Raw genomic sequence first — 20,628 nt, forward strand, 5'->3', positions numbered from 1 at the left:
GCGTAGCCCGAACGTCCCAGCCCGGTAGCTTAGTTGGTAACCTGGAGCCGCCGACGGTGCGCTGCCGCGGGGTCTCCCTCCAGGATGGCAGCCTGGAGCTCCAATCAGTAGGCTTGAGGCGTCGTCAGGCCCCGATCACGCTGGGGTTGGTTCCAGGAGCGTCGCCAGGTCTTCTTCCTTCTCTAAACGCTTGCCCCTTTATCCTCTTCCTCTTCTGGTATCGATGTCCATTTTCCTGTTTCCACACTTCTTACCTTCTCCACTGGCACATACTCCTTGGGAGGTTGCAGCGCATACACCTTCGGGGTTTCGGCACATACCCATTCGGGGGGTTACTCATGACAACGAACTACTGCATGCTAATCAGCCAAGTGTAATGTGTGTTCAGGAAACACATTTGAATTCCAAGCACACAAATTTCTTGAATAGTTACATGGTCTTCAGAAAGGACAGGGATGGCTGCACACACTCTTCTGGCGGTGTGGCCATAATTGCCCGGAAATCCTTAGCCTGCCACCCTGTCACTCTGAACACTATCCTTGAGGATGTAGCAATACGCTTGATAATATTAATAGGTTGATAACGGTATGCTACATATACATTCCTCCTGATGTTTCACTTTTAAGCTCTGACTTCGAGGCGCTGGTTGACCAACTGCCCGAACCATACATCCTGACAGGCGACCTTAATGCTCACAACACTCTTTGGGGCTCTTCTCGCACGGATGCCCGAGGTCGCCTTATAGAGAAATTCCTTACATCTTCAGGAGCATGCCTTTTCAACAATAAACAGCCTACATACCATAGCATAGGACACAACACATACTCATGTCTTGACTTGGCGATTGGCTCCGCAGTTCTCTTTCCTCTCCTCGAGTGGGCTGTGGGCACTGACCCATACGGTAGTGACCACTTCCCCACCTCACTCACATACATAGGTAAAGGCCCATGCAGTCCATCTTCCCATAATAGGTTCAATGAAGCACGAGCTAACTGGAATACATTTACAGAGACATCCAAACTACACCACACATCCATAGGACACCTACACGTCGAAGGAGCTACCCAACTCCTCACGGCGCACATCCTCGACGCCGCCGAAAAGTCTATTCCCCACGCCTCTGGTGCCCCGCGCAACCAGCGGAGGCCGTGGTGGAATGAGGACTGTAGGCGGGCGCGAGAGGCCCAGAACAAGGCGTGGGGTATCCTTCGTCGGTACCCCACGTCGGGGAACCTCATTTTGTTCAAACGGGCCAAGGCATTAGGAAAACGTGTGCGCCGTGAGGCAAAACGAGAGAGTTGGCGCACCTTCCTTACATCCATTAACTCATACACAGTTGCACACAAGGTATGGACAAGAATACGCAAACTTAAAGGACAACATACACATAGCCTGCCCCTCGTCAGTACAACAGGGGACACACTCGAAGACCAGGCTAATACTCTTGCACAACACTTCCAACATGTTTCCAGCTCTGCACACTGCACAAACACTTTCCTGAAACATAAAAATACTTGTGAAAAGAAGTCCTTACGTGATAATAACAGGTCAAATTCTGGTTACAACTCTGAATTTACTCTCTATGAGCTGAAGGCTGCCCTGAGCACATGTAAACCCTCAGCTCCAGGCGCAGACCAGATTACATACACAATGATACAACACCTACACCCAGATACTCTTGAAACACTCCTACACGTATACAACAACATATGGCTTTCGGGGCACATCCCAAAATCTTGGAGGGAGGCTATTGTAGTGGCGTTCCTGAAGGAGGGTAAGGACCCTTCTTCTCCCGCCAGTTATCGACCCATCGCCCTCACAAGCTGCCCGGGCAAGCTTCTCGAGAAGATGATCAACAGGAGACTTGTGTACTCCTTAGAGTTCAATGGTCTTCTCGAGAGCTGCCAGGCCGGCTTCAGGGTGGGGCGATCCACAAACGACCAACTCGTCGCCCTTGATTCGTATATCAAGGATGCGTTTGTCCATAAACAGTTTTGTGCTACGGTGTTTTTTGATCTTGAGAAAGCCTACGATACCGCTTGGCGATACGGGATACTTTGCGACCTAAAATCCTTCGGTGTCTCGGGAAATATGTTTAATACACTTCGTAGCTACCTGGCGGAGCGAACCTTTCGTGTGAGAGTTGGCACTGCCCTTTCAAATGTTTTCCTGCAGGAAAACGGCGTGCCTCAAGGCGGCGTTTTGAGCTGCACATTGTTCATTGTCAAGATGAACTCACTTCGAAAGGCGTTGCCACGAACTATTTCCTGTACAATATATGTAGATGATGTGCAAATATCTTTTAAATCATGCAATATGTCAATCTGCGAACGCCAAGTACAGCTTGGTGTCAACAAACTAGCAGGCTGGGCAGATCAGAACGGTTTTAAGCTGAACCCAGTCAAGAGCACTTGCGTTGTGTTTTCCAAAAGGCGTGGGATCAGGCCAGATCCAGACATCAAACTGAATGGTGTCTCGATTCCGGTCAAAAAAGAACACAAGTTCCTCGGTATAATTCTTGATGAAAAACTTTCCTTTATCCCTCATATGAAACAACTAAAACAAAAATGTCTTAAAACAATGAATATCCTTAAGGTTCTCTCCCACCAATCCTATGGTTCCGATAAAGAACTCCTGCTGCGCTTGTATACTGCTTTGGTTGGGTCTCGTTTGGACTATGGCAGTGTGGTGTATGGGTCGGCGAGCAAAACGGCGTTACGAATGCTTGACCCAGTGCTACACTTGGGGCTTCGTCTCGCTTCGGGTGCTTTTCGCACTAGCCCTGTGGAGAGTCTGTATGTCGAGTGTGATAAGTAGAGCCTTGAGAACCAACGAACGTATATGGACTTAATTTATGCTTTTAAAATTTCATCACTTAATAATCATCCTTTTTATCCTGTCTTTAACGACACATCCACATCTGCTTTTTGTAAATCGCCCATCCGTTCCTCTGCCCTTTTCATTTAGAGTGAGAGAGCGAGCCTCGGATCTGAGCGCTTCGTTTTTAGATGTGTACAGGTCATCCTTTGCTAACAGTTTACCGCCTTGGCAAGTTCGCCCTGTGTCGTGCGACCTTTCTTTTATGAGACTTGACAAAAATCGTGTACCACGAGCTGCAATACTGCAGCACTTTCTGTCTTTGCAGTTTAAATACACATGTGGAGAATTTTATAGTGACGCTTCTAAAACCTCCACTATGGTGTCGTGCGCTGCTCATGGTCCAAATTTCAATGCAGCCAGAACCACAAGCGTGCACACAATAATTTTTGCAGCAGAAGCGTATGGAATTTTACTGATTGTACGACACATTCTTGAAACTCAAATTCCCAATTCCATCATTTATACAGATTCTTTGAGTGTTGTTCGCGCACTGTCATCGCACAAGCCCCCCAAAAACCACATAGTTAATCTTGTATTCAACACTATCATGTCCGTGTATGCACAAAAGCATGAGCTGGTCCTCTGCTGGGTCCCAGGACACGCAGGGATCGCTGGGAATGAGTTGGCAGACGAGAGGGCCACTGCTGCTGCACTCAGGAACACTGTAGACATTACAACAATACCCTACACAGACCTCAAGCCACACATAAGACAACACCTGCACAGAACATGGCAAACACACTGGGACGAACAGACAGACAACAAACTACATGTAATAAAGCCACACTTGGGACGGTACACATCTGACTCACACAACAGACACACGGAAGTCGCTTTGGGTAGGCTACGGATAGGGCACACGCATGCAACTCACTCGTATCTGCTGACGGGATCTCCTAGGCCCCAGTGCGGCAGGTGCGGAGAGGCCCTATCCGTAGTACACATACTAATAACATGCAAGGCACTTCACACAACACGACACAAACATTTCAGAGAACTCTACAGACAACATATCCCCCTACATCCATCTCTGTTTCTGGGTGACGATGCCATGTTTTCCGTTAAACGTGTGTTTGAGTACTTGTCAGATGTGAATTTTTTAAACCTCATTTCCTATCATGCATAATCAAATCTGGCCCTGTACACCAGCCATCACCATTGCCGTTAATTGATTTTATTGTTGTTTTGGCTTTAGTAGCCACTTTTTTATTTTAGATACTTTTGTTTGGCGCTCTTTGCCCCAGCTGGCCTTGCGCCAAAAAACTCTAACCATCATCATCATCATCAAACGCACTTGTATGCATCAGAGAGCTTGGGCGCTATTGTGGGAACTCGATTCCGCAGGCGCTATTTAGGTAGGCGGCACTTCACCGTTTTCGTTATGGCAGAGAGGTCGTGCTCATGTTTTCTCTCCTGAGACATCGAGGACGTGTTGATTGCTGCTGTGGATAGGATTAGCATGTCTTCGTTGCTCATCGTGGGCTGTGCTTTCTGGCAAGATTCCTGATCAGCCCCTTATTGTGGTATCCTTGCCGGATTCCCTCCACTGTTAATAGTGGTCACCTTGGTGAAATTTCATTTTGCAATAGAAGGCAACACCAAACTTTTCGTGAGGTTGGCGTTGTATCAGCATAGCTGTAAAAACTGCAGGAACCGATCAACGATGCGCTGATTTGAAACTGGCTACACCCAGCGTTCCGGTTAGATAGATTACGCATGATGCACTTTATCCAGGAAGGTTTTAAGTATGATTTTGCATGTTACCTTCCATTTCAAAATGAAATTTTGGCACTACGCGCTGGATCTGCATTTGGGCCATGATACATAACATAGTGGAGGGCAACATATCAACTTAAATTGTCTGGGCGTCTTTAGCCGACAGATAAGTCTTGCAGAGGCACGAGGACGCAGGTTCGACTCCCGGCCGCGGCAGCCACTTTTCTGATGGACGTGAAAAGCAAAAACTCCCCTGTGTACGAGATTTCGGCGCACATTAAAGAACCCCAGGTAGCGAAAATGAATCCGTACCCCTCCACTACGGCGCGCCTCATCGCCTGCGTTATGTTGGCGCGTTAAACCCTACAGTGAATCAAAGTTTCGCACAGGCACCTGTTTCTTCCCTCCATCAGAAAAATGGCCTCCGTGGCCGGCAGCAAGCCGATGTCCTTTTGGCTTAGAGCGCCACGTGTCAGCAGTGAGCCACCATGGCCGGTGACCGTTCCCTGCTTTTACCAATCAAATTTAACGAGACGTTTTTTCGCAATTCCAAAACAGGAATGTGGGTAGCATTTTGTAGTACAGTCAAATCACGGTACAACGACCACCACATTAACGAACTTTACAGATTACAGGCATTTAATGGCGTATTTGGTTGGCTGCTCAGGTCCTCTGCTACAGATTCTTCAGATGGCAAGGCGGCTCGCAATCAGAGCGCGAGAGGCAACGTACCAACAGAATGCATCGGTAATCTCGGAACAGCGCGCCTGTAGCGCCACCGTGCAGCCAGCGCGGGAAGCCGCCGGGTAAACCCACGGCCGGGCCGAAGCGACTAAAACCTGACTGAAACACGGATGTTGTTGCCAGCATACTGTACAAACGCGTGCTGGCAACACTGCTTCGTCCTGACCGCAACCGACGCTGAACGCTGCCCCTCACGGCTACGCTGGCAACACTTGCAACGCGCACTGAACAACGTCCGTGTTGCGGTCAGGTTTTAGTCGCTTCGCTCAGCTGTGCTGCCCATCAGCAACAAGACGCGTCTAACGAGCTACAGTGAATCAGTAGCCCAGCTTTATTTGGAAGCTCCTGCAATGTGCCCTTCTTGCTGGTTGCTTACTTCAAACTGCTGCTGAGTGTTCTCTGTGCGATCCTTGTGTGAAGTGTTGCAACGCGCACTGAACGATGACCGTGTTGCGGTCAGGTTTTAGTCGCTTCGCTCAGCTATGCTGCCCATGACCTACAGGACGCGTCTGTCGAGCTACAGTGAATCAGTAGCCTAGCTTTATTTGGAAGCTCCTGCAATGTGCCCTTCTTGCTGGTTGCTTTCTTCAAACTGCTGCTGAGTGTTTTCTGTGCGATCCTTGTGTGAAGTTGGCTCACCGTGGTGCATTTGGTGCAGCACCACCACCCGTTTGTGGCAAGTAATCTGAGAGTGGAAGGCGAGCGTTACGCTTCCAGCAAGCTTTCGACATTGGTGCCTGTGCTGCTTCATGTATTGCCCGGCGTGCTTCCGGCCGTCACTTTTATCTCATAGTTGTGATGGAATATGCCTAGCAGTAGTGACTAATAACTCAGAACTTCTAGATAACCTAGTGTGCTTCAACCTTGAGTAACCTTGAGTAATCTTGGTGACGGTACTGGCGATACCGCGGACCCCGAGTCCCCCAACATAAGCTGTGCCCTACCGTGGTGATGTGTTTTTAAGGTGAAGGGTAAAAACCTCTAACGGTGGCCGTCTAAGCCTTGGTCAAGCTCCGGCCGATGGGCTCCCTGGCTGTCTACCAGGCAGGGAGCTCCGGGTCCTCTTTGACTACCAGGGTAAGGTCAAAGGAGAAAGTACCCCCATCTCCCTGCTTTTATACGGTGATATATGGCTTCCAAATTTTCCAAATCCAAAGATCGGCCCCCTAAAAGGGGCCGCACCGAAGTATCCATTCCTCCGTTGCCAACGACGAGTTTCCCAAAGCCGGACAACTATGCTAGGTTTTTGGTAATCGAATCTGTTAATGCGTCGAACCCCCTTGCCACAAAGTCTGTCTTCCTGATCTCCAAATTTCTTGAGGGCATTGTGGGTCAGTCCTACAAAGCCAAAAAACTCAGAACAGGAGAAGTTCTTGTAGATGTGAATAACAAGCAACAAGCTACAAATCTTTTGACTGAAACTCGCATCGCAGATCTCGACATCAGGGTCACACCCCACCGCAGCCTTAATAGCTCCCAGGGTGTGATTTCTGAGTCAGATCTAATGAATGAAACTGACACCGATCTGTTGGAAGGCCTTAAGGACCAAGGTGTGACAGCAGTGAGGCGTATCATGATTCGTAGAGATAACAAGGAAATCCTAACAAAACATGTAATATTGACTTTTGACCATTCCACAGTTCCTGAATCAGTAAATGCAAGTTTCATTCATCCCCGCACGCAGCACCTTGAGTATTCATGGTGACAGTGAGCAGCGACACCGCGGACCCCGAGCTCCCAACATAAGCCGTGTCCAACCGTGGCGAGGTGTTTTTAAGGTGAAGGGTAGAAGCCGTAAACGGTGGCCGTCGGAGCCTTGGTCAAGCTCCGGCCGATGGGCTCCCTGCCTGTCTACCAGGCAGGGAGCTCCGGGACCTCTTTGACTAACAGGGTAAGGTCAAAGGAGAAAGTACCCCCGTTTCCCTGCTTTTATACTCTGATATATGGCTTCCAAATTTTCCAAATCCAAAGATCGGCCCCCTAAAAGGGGCCGCACCGAAGTATCCGTTCCTCCGTTGCCAACGACGAGTTTCCCAAAGCCGGACAACTATGCTAGGTTTTTGGTAATCGAATCTGTTAATGCGTCGAACCCCCTTGCCACAAAGTCTGTCTTCCTGATCTCCAAATTTCTTGAGGGCATTGTTGGTCAGTCCTACAAAGCCAAAAAACTCAGAACAGGAGAAGTTCTTGTAGATGTGAATAACACGCAACAAGCTACAAATCTCTTGACTCAAACTCGCATCGCAGATCTCGACATCAGGGTCACACCCCACCGCAGCCTTAATAGACCCCAGGGTGTGATTTCTGAGTCAGATCTAATGAATGAAACTGACACCGATCTGTTGGAAGGCCTTAAGGGCCAAGGTGTGACAGCAGTGAGGCGTATCATGATTCGTAGAGATAACAAGGAAATCCTAACAAAACATGTAATATTGACTTTTGACCATTCCACAGTTCCTGAATCAGTAAATGCAGGTTTCATTCATCCCCGCACGGGGCACCTTGAGTATTCATGGTGACGGTGAGCAGCGACACCGTGGACCCCGAGCTCCCAACATAAGCCGTGTCCAACCGTGGCGAGGTGTTTTTAAGGTGAAGGGTAGAAGCCGTAAACGGTGGCCGTCGGAGCCTTGGTCAAGCTCCGGCCGATGGGCTCCCTGCCTGTCTACCAGGCAGGGAGCTCCGGGACCTCTTTGACTACCAGGGTAAGGTCAAAGGAGAAAGTACCCCCGTCTCCCTGCTTTCCAATGTATCATATGGCATTTTCCAAACCCCCCCCCCAAACGTGGCCCCCGAAAAGGGGCCGCACCGAAGTTTCCTTTCCTCCGTTGCCGTCGTTAACCTTTCCAGAACCGAACCATTTTTCTCGATTTCTTGTGATGGAATCCCTCAATTCAACCCACCCTCTTGCATCTCAGTCAGTCTTCTTGATCGCCAAGTATCTTGAAGCCATAGTAGGAAAATCGTATAAATGCAAAAAACAAAGGTCTGGTGAACTTTTCATTGAAATAAATGACAAGCAGCAATCTGCAAATCTTCTAGCTCAGACTAGACTGGCTGATCTTGACATCCGGGTCACACCCCATCGGAGCCTCAACAGCTCGCAGGGTGTGATATCCGAGACAGACCTCCTGAACGAAACCGATGCGGATCTCCTTGACGGCTTGAAGGATCAGGGCGTCACTGCCGTGAGACGCATCACTATCCGTAGAGACGACAAGGAGATTCCCACCAAGCACATCATCTTGACCTTTGACCGCGCAGTTCTCCCACAACATATATATGCAGGTTTTATTCGGTGCTCAATACGTCCGTACATCCCGAACACTCGGCGCTGTTTTAAGTGCCAGCGGTTCGGGCACGGTACAAACTCTTGCCGTGGCCGAACGACGTGTGCAAAATGCGCGGCGCACGATCATCCGACTGACAACTGTCCATCCGACACCCTCTGTTGTGTGAACTGCGGCGGTCCGCATGCAGCGTACTCCCGCAAGTGTGAAAAATTAAAACTGGAAAAAAAGATAATCAACATAAAGGTAACTGAGAACATCACCTTCCCAGAGGTGCGAAAGAGGTTCGCCTCTTTCCGCCTGGGGAGGTACGCCGACGCAGCTCGCCGGGGGGCGGAGCGGCGTCTCGTTTCCACAGGGACCGAGTTCAACGAGTCTGACCTGGTCCCTCCCCCGCCCCCCCCCCTGGGTTGCCTCTGGCAGCCCAACCCGCCATCACGCCGCTTGCTGAGGCAGCAGCGGTTGTGGTGGCAACCTCTTCCGTCGGGACCGGTGCCGCTCCCGCCTCTGTCTCCCCGTCCTCCAGTGCATTGGAGGGTACCGAGGTGATGGACACCACGGGCCCCGCACCGGCTCCCACCGCCACCGCACCGCCTGTGCCACCTCTGGCGCCCCCGACGGTGGCGGCTCAAACGAAGGGCTCCCGAAGGGGGGCCAAGTCCGGGGGGCCCGGTCCGTCGGGCACCCCTCGGACATCCGACGACGAGATGGATGTTGGGCCGTTCCTGCCTGCAACGCAGCGCAAGGAGCGGCCACCGACTTCCAAGCCTGCAGAAAGGCCCAAAAAGCCCAATCCAAAAGTAACAGCCCCGAAAGACGACACATGAACACACACGAACACACACATTCCAGTCATTCTTAAATTTAAATAACGGGAACAGAAAATATCATCCAATGGAACTGCAGAGGCCTCCTTAAAAATCTTGACGACGTGTATGAGATTCTGCATGCCAGTCAGCCAAGTATTATGTGTCTCCAGGAAACCCACCTCAACTCTAAACAAACAAATTTCTTAAATAGGTACATGGTATTCAGAAAGGACAGGGTTGGCTGCACCCACTCTTCAGGAGGTGTGGCCATTATCGCCCGGAAATCATTAGCATGCCACCCTGTCACTTTAAACACTGTCCTCGAGGCTGTAGGGATCCGTACCATAATATTTAATAGGTTGATAACGGTATGCTCCATTTACATTCCTCCTGATTTTGCACTTCTGAGCTCTGATTTCGAGGCACTGGTTGACCAGCTGCCCGAACCATACATACTAACAGGCGACCTTAATGCGCACAACTCTCTTTGGGGCTCCACCAGAACGGATGCCCGAGGTCGCCTGATAGAGAAGTTCCTTACATCCTCCGGAGCATGCCTTTTCAACAAAAAACAGCCTACATACCATAACGTAGGACACAATACATACTCGCATCTTGACTTGGCTATTGGTTCCGCAGTTCTCTTTCCATGTCTTGATTGGGGTGTGGGCACAGACCCATATGGTAGTGACCATTTCCCCACTTCATTAACGTATATAGGTATAGGCCCGAGCAGTCCATCTTCCCATAAAAGGTTTATTGAATCACAAGCAAACTGGAACACATTCACACAAACATCTCAACTACACCACACATCCATAAAACACCTACACGTGGAGGAAGCCGCCCAACTCGTCACGGCGCACATCCTCGACGCCGCAGAAAAGTCCATTCCACAGGCCTCCAGTGGGTCCCGCTGCCCAAGGAGGCCCTGGTGGAACGAGGACTGCAGGCGGGCGCGAGAGGCCCAGAACAAGGCGTGGGGTGTCCTTCGCCGGTACCCCACGTCAGACAACCTCATTTCTTTTAAACGGGCAAAGGCTTTTGGGAAGCGAGTGCGTCGTGAGGCGAAAAGGGAGAGTTGGCGCACCTTCCTCACTTCCATCAACTCGTACACTGATACACACAAAGTCTGGGCACGAATACGAAAACTAAAAGGACAACAGACACACAGCCTGCCCCTGGTTAGTACAACAGGGGACACACTGGAAGACCAGGCTAACACACTTGCACAACACTTCGAACACGTGTCCAGTTCAGCACACCACACAAACACTTTCATGAAACACAGGACATCTGTGGAAAAGAAGTCCCTGCGTGATAACAACAAGTCGCACACTTCTTACAATTCTTGTTTTTCAATTCATGAGCTGAAGGTTGCTCTGAGCACATGTAAGACGTCAGCTCCAGGTGCAGACAAAATCACATACACCATGATACAACACCTACACCCAGACACTCTTGAAACACTCTTACACCTATACAATAAAATATGGCTTTCGGGGCACATTCCTCGCTCTTGGAGGGAGGCCATAGTAGTGGCTGTCCTAAAGGAAGGGAAGGACCCTTGCTCTCCTGCCAGTTATCGCCCCATTGCCCTGACAAGCTGCCTGTGTAAGCTCTTCGAGAAGATGATAAAAAGGAGACTTGTGTACTTCTTAGAGTACAATGGACTTCTCGAGAGCTGCCAGGCGGGCTTCAGGGGGGGCGATCTACCAACGATCAACTCGTTGCGTTAGAGTCTTATATCAAAGATGCTTTCCTCCACAAGCAGTACTGCATGACGGTCTTCTTTGATCTTGAAAAGGCGTACGATACTGCTTGGCGGTACGGCATCCTCAGCGATTTGAAGTCCTTTGGAATGTCGGGTAACATGGTGAATACGCTTGTTAGTTACCTGTCTGAAAGAACGTTTCGTGTGCGAGTTGGACTTGCACTTTCTAGGGTTCATGTGCAGGAAAACGGTGTACTGCAAGGTGGAGTTTTAAGTTGCACTTTGTTTATTGTGAAAATGAATTCTCTTCGGAAGGCACTGCCACCGTCGATTTCATGTTCAATTTATGTAGACGACGTACAATTATCTTTTAAGTCTTGTAACTTGTCTGTCTGCGAGCGCCAAGTGCAGCTTGGTGTGAACAAGCTAGCCGGCTGGGCAGATAGCAATGGTTTTAAAGTTAATGCAGGAAAGTGCGCTTATGTTCTGTTTTCTAAGAGGCGTGGCATTCGGCCGGATCCAGACATTCGACTCCACGGTGCCTCTATTCCTGTCAAAAAGGAACACAAGTTTTTAGGTATAATCTTTGACGAAAAGCTCACATTCAACCCCCACATAAAACAACTAAAACATAAATGCTTAAAAAAAATGAATATCCTGAAGGTTCTGTCGCACATCTGTTTTGGTGCTGACAAACAACTCCTTTTACGTGTTTTTACCAGCTTGATAGGCTCACGACTGGACTTTGGTAGCGTTGTTGATGGGTCAGCCACTAAAACATCCCTCAGAATGCTGGACCCTGTGCTTCATCTAGGGCTCCGCTTCTCATGTGGTGCCTTTCGGACTAGTCCAGTCGAAAGTCTGTATGTAGAGGGCAACAAATGGAGCCTAGAATGTCAGCGAACCTACACAGACTTGCTTTATGCTTTTAAAATCTCATCAATGCGTCACCATTCTTTTACATCAGTTTTTTATGACACATCCTTATCTCAACTTCTTACTAATCGTCCATCAGTCTCTGCTCCCTTCGCTTTCAGAGTAAGAGAAGAAGCGTCGCAACTTGATGTCATGTTCTCAGACACCATCAAAACCTCCGCTACTGAACTTCTAGTACCGTGGCAGCTTTGCCCGATATCATGCGATGTATCTTTTATAAGTGTCGAGAACAACAGAGTGCCTAGAAGCGCGATCGTGCAACATTTCTTGTCCCTGCAGCACAAATATAAGTGTGCTGAATTTTACACGGATGCTTCAAAAACTGCCACAACTGTTTCCTGTGCTGCGCATGGTGGCACCTTTAATGTCTGTAGAACTATGAATAGAAATACAAGTATCTTTAGGGCAGAGGCCTATGGCATACTTCTTGTAGTTCAACATATTGTTCTAAGTCGAATTCCGAAATCTGTAATTTATACTGATTCTTTAAGTGTTGTGCGTACATTATCCTCACAGAAGTCTAAAAACCATGTGGTCAATGCTCTCATTAGTACTCTTTTGTCTGTGCATGCATTAAACTTTGAGGTGACCGTGTGCTGGGTGCCAGGGCACTCTGGAATTCCAGGTAATGAGACCGCAGACCGAATGGCGGCCGCTGCTGCCCTTACAACTACCGTTGACATAACAACAGTACCCTACACCGACCTCAAATCACACATCAAGCAACACCTTCGCACAACATGGCAAGCACACTGGAATCAACAGACTGACAACAAACTACACATTATAAAGCTACTCTTGGGAGCATACACCACTGATACTCACAACAGACACAACGAAGTTACCCTGGCTCGATTACGGATAGGCCACACGCATGCAACACATTCCCACCTGCTCACGGGATCTCCTAGACCTCTGTGTAGCGGGTGCGGGGAGGGCCTATCCGTAGTCCACATACTAATAACATGCAAGGCACTTCACACAACACGACACAAACACTTCAGAGAACTCTACAGACAACATATCCCACTACATCCATTGCTGTTTCTAGGGGACCCCCGCACGGGGCACCTTGAGTATTCATGGTGACGGTGAGCAGCGACACCGCGGACCCCGAGCTCCCAACATAAGCCGTGTCCAACCGTGGCGAGGTGTTTTTAAGGTGAAGGGTAGAAGCCGTAAACGGTGGCCGTCGGAACCTTGGTCAAGCTCTGGCCGATGGGCTCCCTGCCTGTCTACCAGGCAGGGAGCTCTGGGACCTCTTTGACTACCAGGGTAAGGTCAAAGGAGAAAGTACCCCCGTCTCCCTGCTTTCCAATGTATCATATGGAATTTTCAAACCCCCCCCCCCAGACGTGATCGGCCCCCGAAAAGGGGCCGCACCGAAGTTTCCTTTCCACCCCTACCAACTATCAACGTTCCGAAACATGACAACTATCCCCGTTTTTTGGTCCTTGAATCAATAGACAAATCCAAACCCGTCTCCTCCCAATCTGTATTCCTCGTCTCCAAGTTCCTTGAAGGAATTGTTGGCAAATCTTTCGAGGCAAAAAAACTACGAACAGGCGAAGTGTTGGTTGAAGTCAAGACGCAGCAGCAAGCCACAGATCTCCTGACCCAAACCCGCATGGCAGATCCGGACATCACTGTCACACCCCACCCCAGCCTCAACAGCTCGCAGGGGGTGATATCTCAACCAGATCTGCTACGTGAAACAGAGGCCGACCTTCTAGAAGGTCTGAAGGATCAGGGCGTAACAGCTGTCAGGAGAATCACCATCCGTCGCGACAATGTAGAAATACCCACAAAGCACATAATCTTAACATTCAGCAGTTCAAAACTTCCTGATCACATCAATGCTGGTTTCATTAGGTGTGGTGTACGTCTGTACATACCTAACCCGCGCCGCTGCTACAAGTGCCAGCGGTTCGGGCACGCTACGACTTCTTGCCGCGGCAAACAGACCTGCGCAAAATGCGCCGCACACGACCACCCCACTGAAAAATGTGATTCCACCACCTTCAGGGGCCGCAACTGTCAGGGGCCGCACGCGGCATACTCCCGTAGCTGTGAGAAGTTTCACCAAGAAAAAAAGATCATCCACGTGAAAGTAACTGAGAACATCTCCTTCCCCGAGGCGCGAAAGAGGTTCGCCTCTTTCCCCTTGGGGAGGTAGGCCGACGCAGCTCGCCGGGGGGCGGAGCGGCGTCTTGTTTCGGCGGGGACCCAGTACCACGAGTCGGACTTGGTCCCGCCTCCGCCCCCCCCTGGGTTGCCTCTGGCGACCCAACCCGCCATGGCACCGCCTGCTAAGTCAGCAGCGGCTGTGGTGGCATCCACGTCCGTTGGGGATGCTGCTGCACCCTCTGTTTCCTCCTCTCCACCGGCCCGAAGCACATGCGAGGGCCCGGAGGAGATGGAGCTGGAGGAAACCGCAGCAGTTCCCACCTCCGCCGCACCGCCTGTGCCACCTGGGGCGCTCCTGACGCCCTCGGCGGTCGCGGCCAAAACGAAGGGCACCGCAAAGGGTGCCAGGTCCGGGGGGTCCGGTACGCCGGGTACCCCTTCCAAATCAGATGATGACTTGGATGTGGGACCCTTCCTGTCTGCTTCGCAGCGGAAGGAACGGGTCCCTCCATCTAAACCTCCAGAGGAGGTAAAGAAACCCCGTCCAAGAGTCCAAGCCCCGAAAGACCCTACATAAATAGTCACACTCCAGTAGCTCTAATACATAATAATGGGAAGAGAAAATATCGTTCAATTGAACTGCAGAGGCCTTCTAAATAATCTTGACGACGACTATGAGATTCTGCATGCTAATCAGCCAAGTGTAATGTGTGTTCAGGAAACAAACCTGAATTCCAAGAACACAAATTTCTTGAATAGTTACCTGGTATACAGAAAGGACAGGGTTGGCTGCACACACTCTTCTGGCGGTGTGGCCATAATCGCCTGCAAATCCTTAGCATGCCACCCTGTCACCTTGAACACCGTCCTTGAGGCTGTAGCAATACGCTTAATAATATTTAATAGGTTGATAACGGTATGCTCCATATACATTCCTCCTGATGTTTCACTTTTAAACTCTGACTTCGAGGCGCTGGTTGACCAGCTGCCCAAACCATACATCCTGACAGGCGACCTTAATGCTCACAACACTCTTTGGGGCTCTTCCCGCACGGATGCCCGAGGTCGCCTTATAGAGAAATTCCTTGCATCTTCAGGAGCATGCCTTTTCAACAGTAAACAGCCTACATACCATAACATAGGACACAACACATACTCATGTCTTGACTTGGCGATTGGCTCCGCAGTTCTCTTTCCTCTCCTCGAGTGGGGTGTGTGCACTGACCCATACGGTAGTGACCACTTTCCCACCTCACTCACATACATAGGTAAAGGCCCATGCAGTCCATCTTCCCATAATAGGTTCAATGAAGCACGAGCTAACTGGAATACATTTACGGAGACATCCAAACTACACCATACATCCATAGGACACCTACACGTCGAAGAAGCTACCCAACTCCTCACGGCGCACATCCTCGACGCCGCCAAAAAGTCCATTCCCCACGCCTCTGGTGCCCCGCGGAACCAGCGGAGGCCGTGGTGGAATGAGGACTGTAGGCGGGCGCGAGAGGCCCAGAACAAGGCGTGGGGTATCCTTCGTCGGTACCCCACGTCGGGAAACCTCCTCTTCTTCAAACGGGCCAAGGCATTAGGAAAACGTGTGCGCCGTGAGGCAAAACGAGAGAGTTGGCGCTCATTCGTAACATCCATAAACTCTTACACTGACTCCCGCAAAGCCTGGACACGAATACGCAAACTAAAAGGACAACAGACACACTGCCTGCCCCTGGTCAGTACAACAGGGGACAAACTGGAAGACCAGGCTAACACACTCGCACAACACTTCCAACACGTGTCCAGCTCAGCACACTACACTAGCACTTTCATGAAACACAAACAATTGGCTGAAAAGAAGTCTTTACGTGATAATGATAAGTCAACCTCCTCTTATAACTCGGAGTTTTCACTTCATGAGCTGAGGACCGCTCTGAGCACTTGTAAACCCTCAGCTCCAGGCCCAGACAACATCACATATACAATGATACAGAACCTACACTCAGACACTCTTCTAACACTCCTCCACCTATATAACAAGATTTGGCTTTCGGGGCACATTCCTCGCTCTTGGAGGGAGGCCATAGTAGTGGCTTTCCTAAAAGAAGGGAAGGACTCTTCCTCTCCTTCCAGTTACCGGCCCATTGCTTTGACAAGCTGCCTGTGCAAGCTCCTCGAGAAGATGATAAACCGTAGGCTCGTGTACTTTCTTGAGTACAATGGTCTTCTCGAGAGCTGCCAGGCAGGCTTCCGGGCAGGGCGATCCACTAACGATCAATTAGTTGCACTGGAGTCTTACATTAAGGATGCCTTTATACACAGACAGTACTGCATGACCGTATTTTTTGATATCGAGAAAGCTTATGATACGGCATGGCGTTATGGCATTCTTGCAGACCTAAAATCCTATGGTGTGACAGGTAACATGCTGAATACTCTTTCAAGTTACCTGTCTGAACGAACATTTCGTTTCAGGGTCGGTTCGGCACTTTCAAACGTTCACGTGCAGGAGAATGGCGTGCCTCAAGGTGGCGTATTGAGCTGCACCTTGTTTATAGTTGAGATGAACTCTCTCCGAAAGGCACTGCCGCCAACCATATCCTGCTTGATGTATGTAGATGACGTTCAAATATCTTTCAAATCATGTAACATATTCATTTGTGAACTTCAGGTCCAGCTTGGGGTAAATAAACTTTCTCGCTGGGCAGATGAAAATGGATTTAAACTTAATCCTTCTAAAAGTACCTGCGTTGTATTCTCAAAAAGCCGGGGCATCCTGCCCGATCCCAACGTAAAACTCTTTGGTGACTCGATTCCAGTAAAAAGAGAGCACAAGTTTTTGGGTGTGGTGTTTGACGAGAAACTCTCATTCATACCCCACATAAAAAGACTTAAACAAAAATGCCTAAAAACAATGAATATTCTAAAAGTCCTGTCTCACCAATCGTACGGTGCAGACAAACAACTCCTGCTTCGACTTTATGCCGCGTTGGTGGGGTCACGGTTGGACTACGGAAGCGTTGTGTACAGGTCAGCCACAAAAACAGCACTTAAAATGCTCGACCCAGTGCTTCACTTAGGGCTTCGCCTGTCTTGTGGGGCGTTCCGTAGCAGTCCTGTCCACAGTCTTTATGCAGAGTGCGACAAATGGTGCTTAGCGTACCAGCGAACTTATGTTGACCTCCTATATGCCTCCAAAATCTCATCAATGAATAACCATCCCTTTAAACCGGTTTTTAATGATACGTCCACAACTAAACTCTTTTTAAACCGCCCATCCATTGCTGTTCCTTTCTCGCAGAGAGTGAGGGACGAGGTGACTATTCATGACGTCTCTCTCTTAGACACATTCAAATCATCTCACACTGAACTTGTATCACCATGGCATCTTCGTCCTGTGGCATGTGACTTCTCTTTCGTACAATACAATAAGAACAGGACACCAAGAAGTGGGATTTTGCAGCATGTCATGCATCTGCAGAATAAATACAGAGCTGCAGAGTTTTTCAGCGATGCATCTAAAACGTCCACTGCGGTGTCTTGTGCTGCGCATGGGCCCAATTTTGAAGCATGTAGAAGAATGAATGTTAATACAAGTATTTTTACGGCAGAGGCATATGGCATATTTCTGGTTGTAAGTCACATAGTTGAACATCATATTCCTACATCCGTCATTTATACAGATTCGTTGAGCGTCGTCCGTGCATTATCATCCGGAAAGTCATAAAAAAACCATGTCATTAATCTTGTCTTCAAAACGATTATGGTAGCTTATTCTTCAAACCTTGGGGTGACTGTGTGTTGGGTGCCAGGCCACTCTGGCATTGGCGGTAATGAAGTGGCGGATGAAATGGCCGCCAATGCTGCACTCCGAAACACAGTCGACATGGCAACACTATCTTACACAGACCTCAAGCCACACATTAGACAACACCTCTGTAAAACTTGGCAAGCAGACTGGAGCGAACAGACAGACGACAAACTACACGTAATAAAACCACACTTGGGACAATACACTACTGACTCACACAACAGGCACATTGAAGTTACCTTAGCTAGGTTACGGATAGGCCATACGCATGTAACGCACTCGCACCTGCTCACGGGATCTCCAAGACCCCTGTGTAGCAGGTGTGGGGAGGGCCTATCCGTAGTCCACATACTCATACAATGCAAGGCACTTGACACAACACGACACAAACACTTCAGAGAACTCTACAGACAACATATTCCCCTACACCCATCGTTGTTTCTGGGTGACGATGCCATGGTTTCTGTGAAACGCGTGTTTAAGTATTTGTATGATGTTAAGTTTTTAAACCTCATCTCCTATCATGCATAATCAAATCTGGCCCTATACACCAGCCATCACCATTATCTTTATCGATCTTACTATGTCAAGTTTACTCTTTTTTTACCTATCCTTTGTGGTAATCACTTCTTTTCATTAAATAACTTCTCTGGCGCTCTTTGCCCTTGTCGGCCTTGCGCCATTAAACACGAACCATCATCATCATCATCATCACGTTTCTAGGGGACGATGCCAGTGTTCCTATAAAACGTGTTTTTGATTATTTGTCAGATGTTAAGTTTTTAAACCTTATCTCATATCACGCATAATCAAATCTGGCCCTATACACCAGCCATCACCATTATTTTTAATTGATTTTTCTATGTCCGATTTACGTGTTTTTACACCTACCTTTTTTTGGTAATCACCTCGCTTCATTATATAACTTCTTTTCTGGCGCTCTTTGCCCTCGTTGGCCTTGCGCCATGAAACACCAACCATCATCATCAGGTTTCATTCATTGCCCCGTCAGGCCATACATCCCCAACCCCCGCCGGTGTTTTAAATGCCAGCGGTTTGGGCATGGCACTGCCGCCTGCCGTGGTCGACTAACATGCGCCAACTGCGCACAACACGATCATCCATCAGACAACTGCCCATCGCAAACCCTCATGTGTGCTAACTGCCAGGGGCCCCACGGGGCCTACTCTAGAACATGCGAGAAATTCAAACAGGAGAAGGAGATCATCAAGGTGAAAGTCACTGAGAACCTTACCATGCCAGAGGCGCGAAAGAGGTTCCCCTCTTTCCCCCTGGGGAGGTACGCCGACGCAGCTCGCCGGGGGGCGGAGCGGCGTCTCGTTTCCACAGGGACCCAGTTCAGCGAGTCTGACCTGGTCCCTCTCCCGCCCCCCCTGGGTTGCCTCTGGCAGCCCAACCCGCCATCACTCCGCTTGCTGAGGCAGCAGCGGTTGTGGTGGCAACCTCTTCCGTCGGGACCGGTGCCGCTCCCGCCTCTGCCTCCTCATCCTCAATTGCCTTGGAGGGTACCGAGGTGATGGACACCACGGGCCCCGCACCGGTTCCCACCGCCTCCGCACCGCCCGTGCCACGTCTGGCGCCCCGGACGCCCTCGGCGGTGGCGGCTCAAACGAAGGGCTCCCGAGGGGGGCCAAGTCCGGGGGGCCCGGTCCGTCGGGCACCCCTCGGACATCCGACGACGAGATGGATGTCGGGCCGTTCCTGCCTGCAACGCAGCGCAAGGAACGTGTCCCGACGCCAAAGCCTCCCGACAAGCCAAAAAAGGCGAGAGTCACAGCCCCGAAAGACGACACATAAACACACACACTCCAGTAGCTCTCACACTAAATAATGGGAAGAGAAAACATAATTCAATGGAACTGTAGAGGCCTTCTTAAAAATCTTGACGATGTATACGAACTACTGCATGCTAATCAGCCAAGTGTAATGTGTGCTCAGGAAACACATTTGAATTCCAAGCACACAAATTTCTTGAATAGTTACATGGTCTTCAGAAAGGACAGGGATTGCTGCACACACTCTTCTGGCGGTGTGGCCATAATTGCCTGGAAATGCTTAGCCTGACACCCTGTCAGTCTGAACACTATCCTCGAGGCTGTAGCAATCCGTACCATAATATTTAATAGGTTGATAACGGTATGCTCCATTTACATTCCTCCTGATTTTGCACTTCTGAGCTCTGATTTCGAGGCACTGGTTGACCAGCTGCCCGAACCATACATACTAACAGGCGACCTTAATGCGCACAACTCTCTTTGGGGCTCCTCCAGAACGGATGCCCGCGGTCGCCTGATAGAGAAGTTTCTTACATACTCCGGAGCATGCCTTTTCAACAAAAAACAGCCTACATACCATAACTTAGAACACAATACATACTCGCATCTTGACTTGGCGATTGGTTCCGCAGTGCTCTTTCCATGTCTTGAGTGGGGTGTGGGCACAGACCCATATGGTAGTGACCATTTCCCCACTTCCATAACGTGCATGGGTAAAGGCCCATGCAGTCTATCTTCCCATAACAGGTTTAATGAATCAAAAGCAAACTGGAGTACATTCACAGAAACATCTAAACTACACCACACA

Source organism: Haemaphysalis longicornis, unplaced genomic scaffold, assembly GCF_048455015.1.
Source record: "Haemaphysalis longicornis isolate Haplotype H1 unplaced genomic scaffold, Haemaphysalis longicornis Haplotype H1 scaffold_14, whole genome shotgun sequence".
Taxonomy (NCBI): domain Eukaryota; kingdom Metazoa; phylum Arthropoda; class Arachnida; order Ixodida; family Ixodidae; genus Haemaphysalis; species Haemaphysalis longicornis.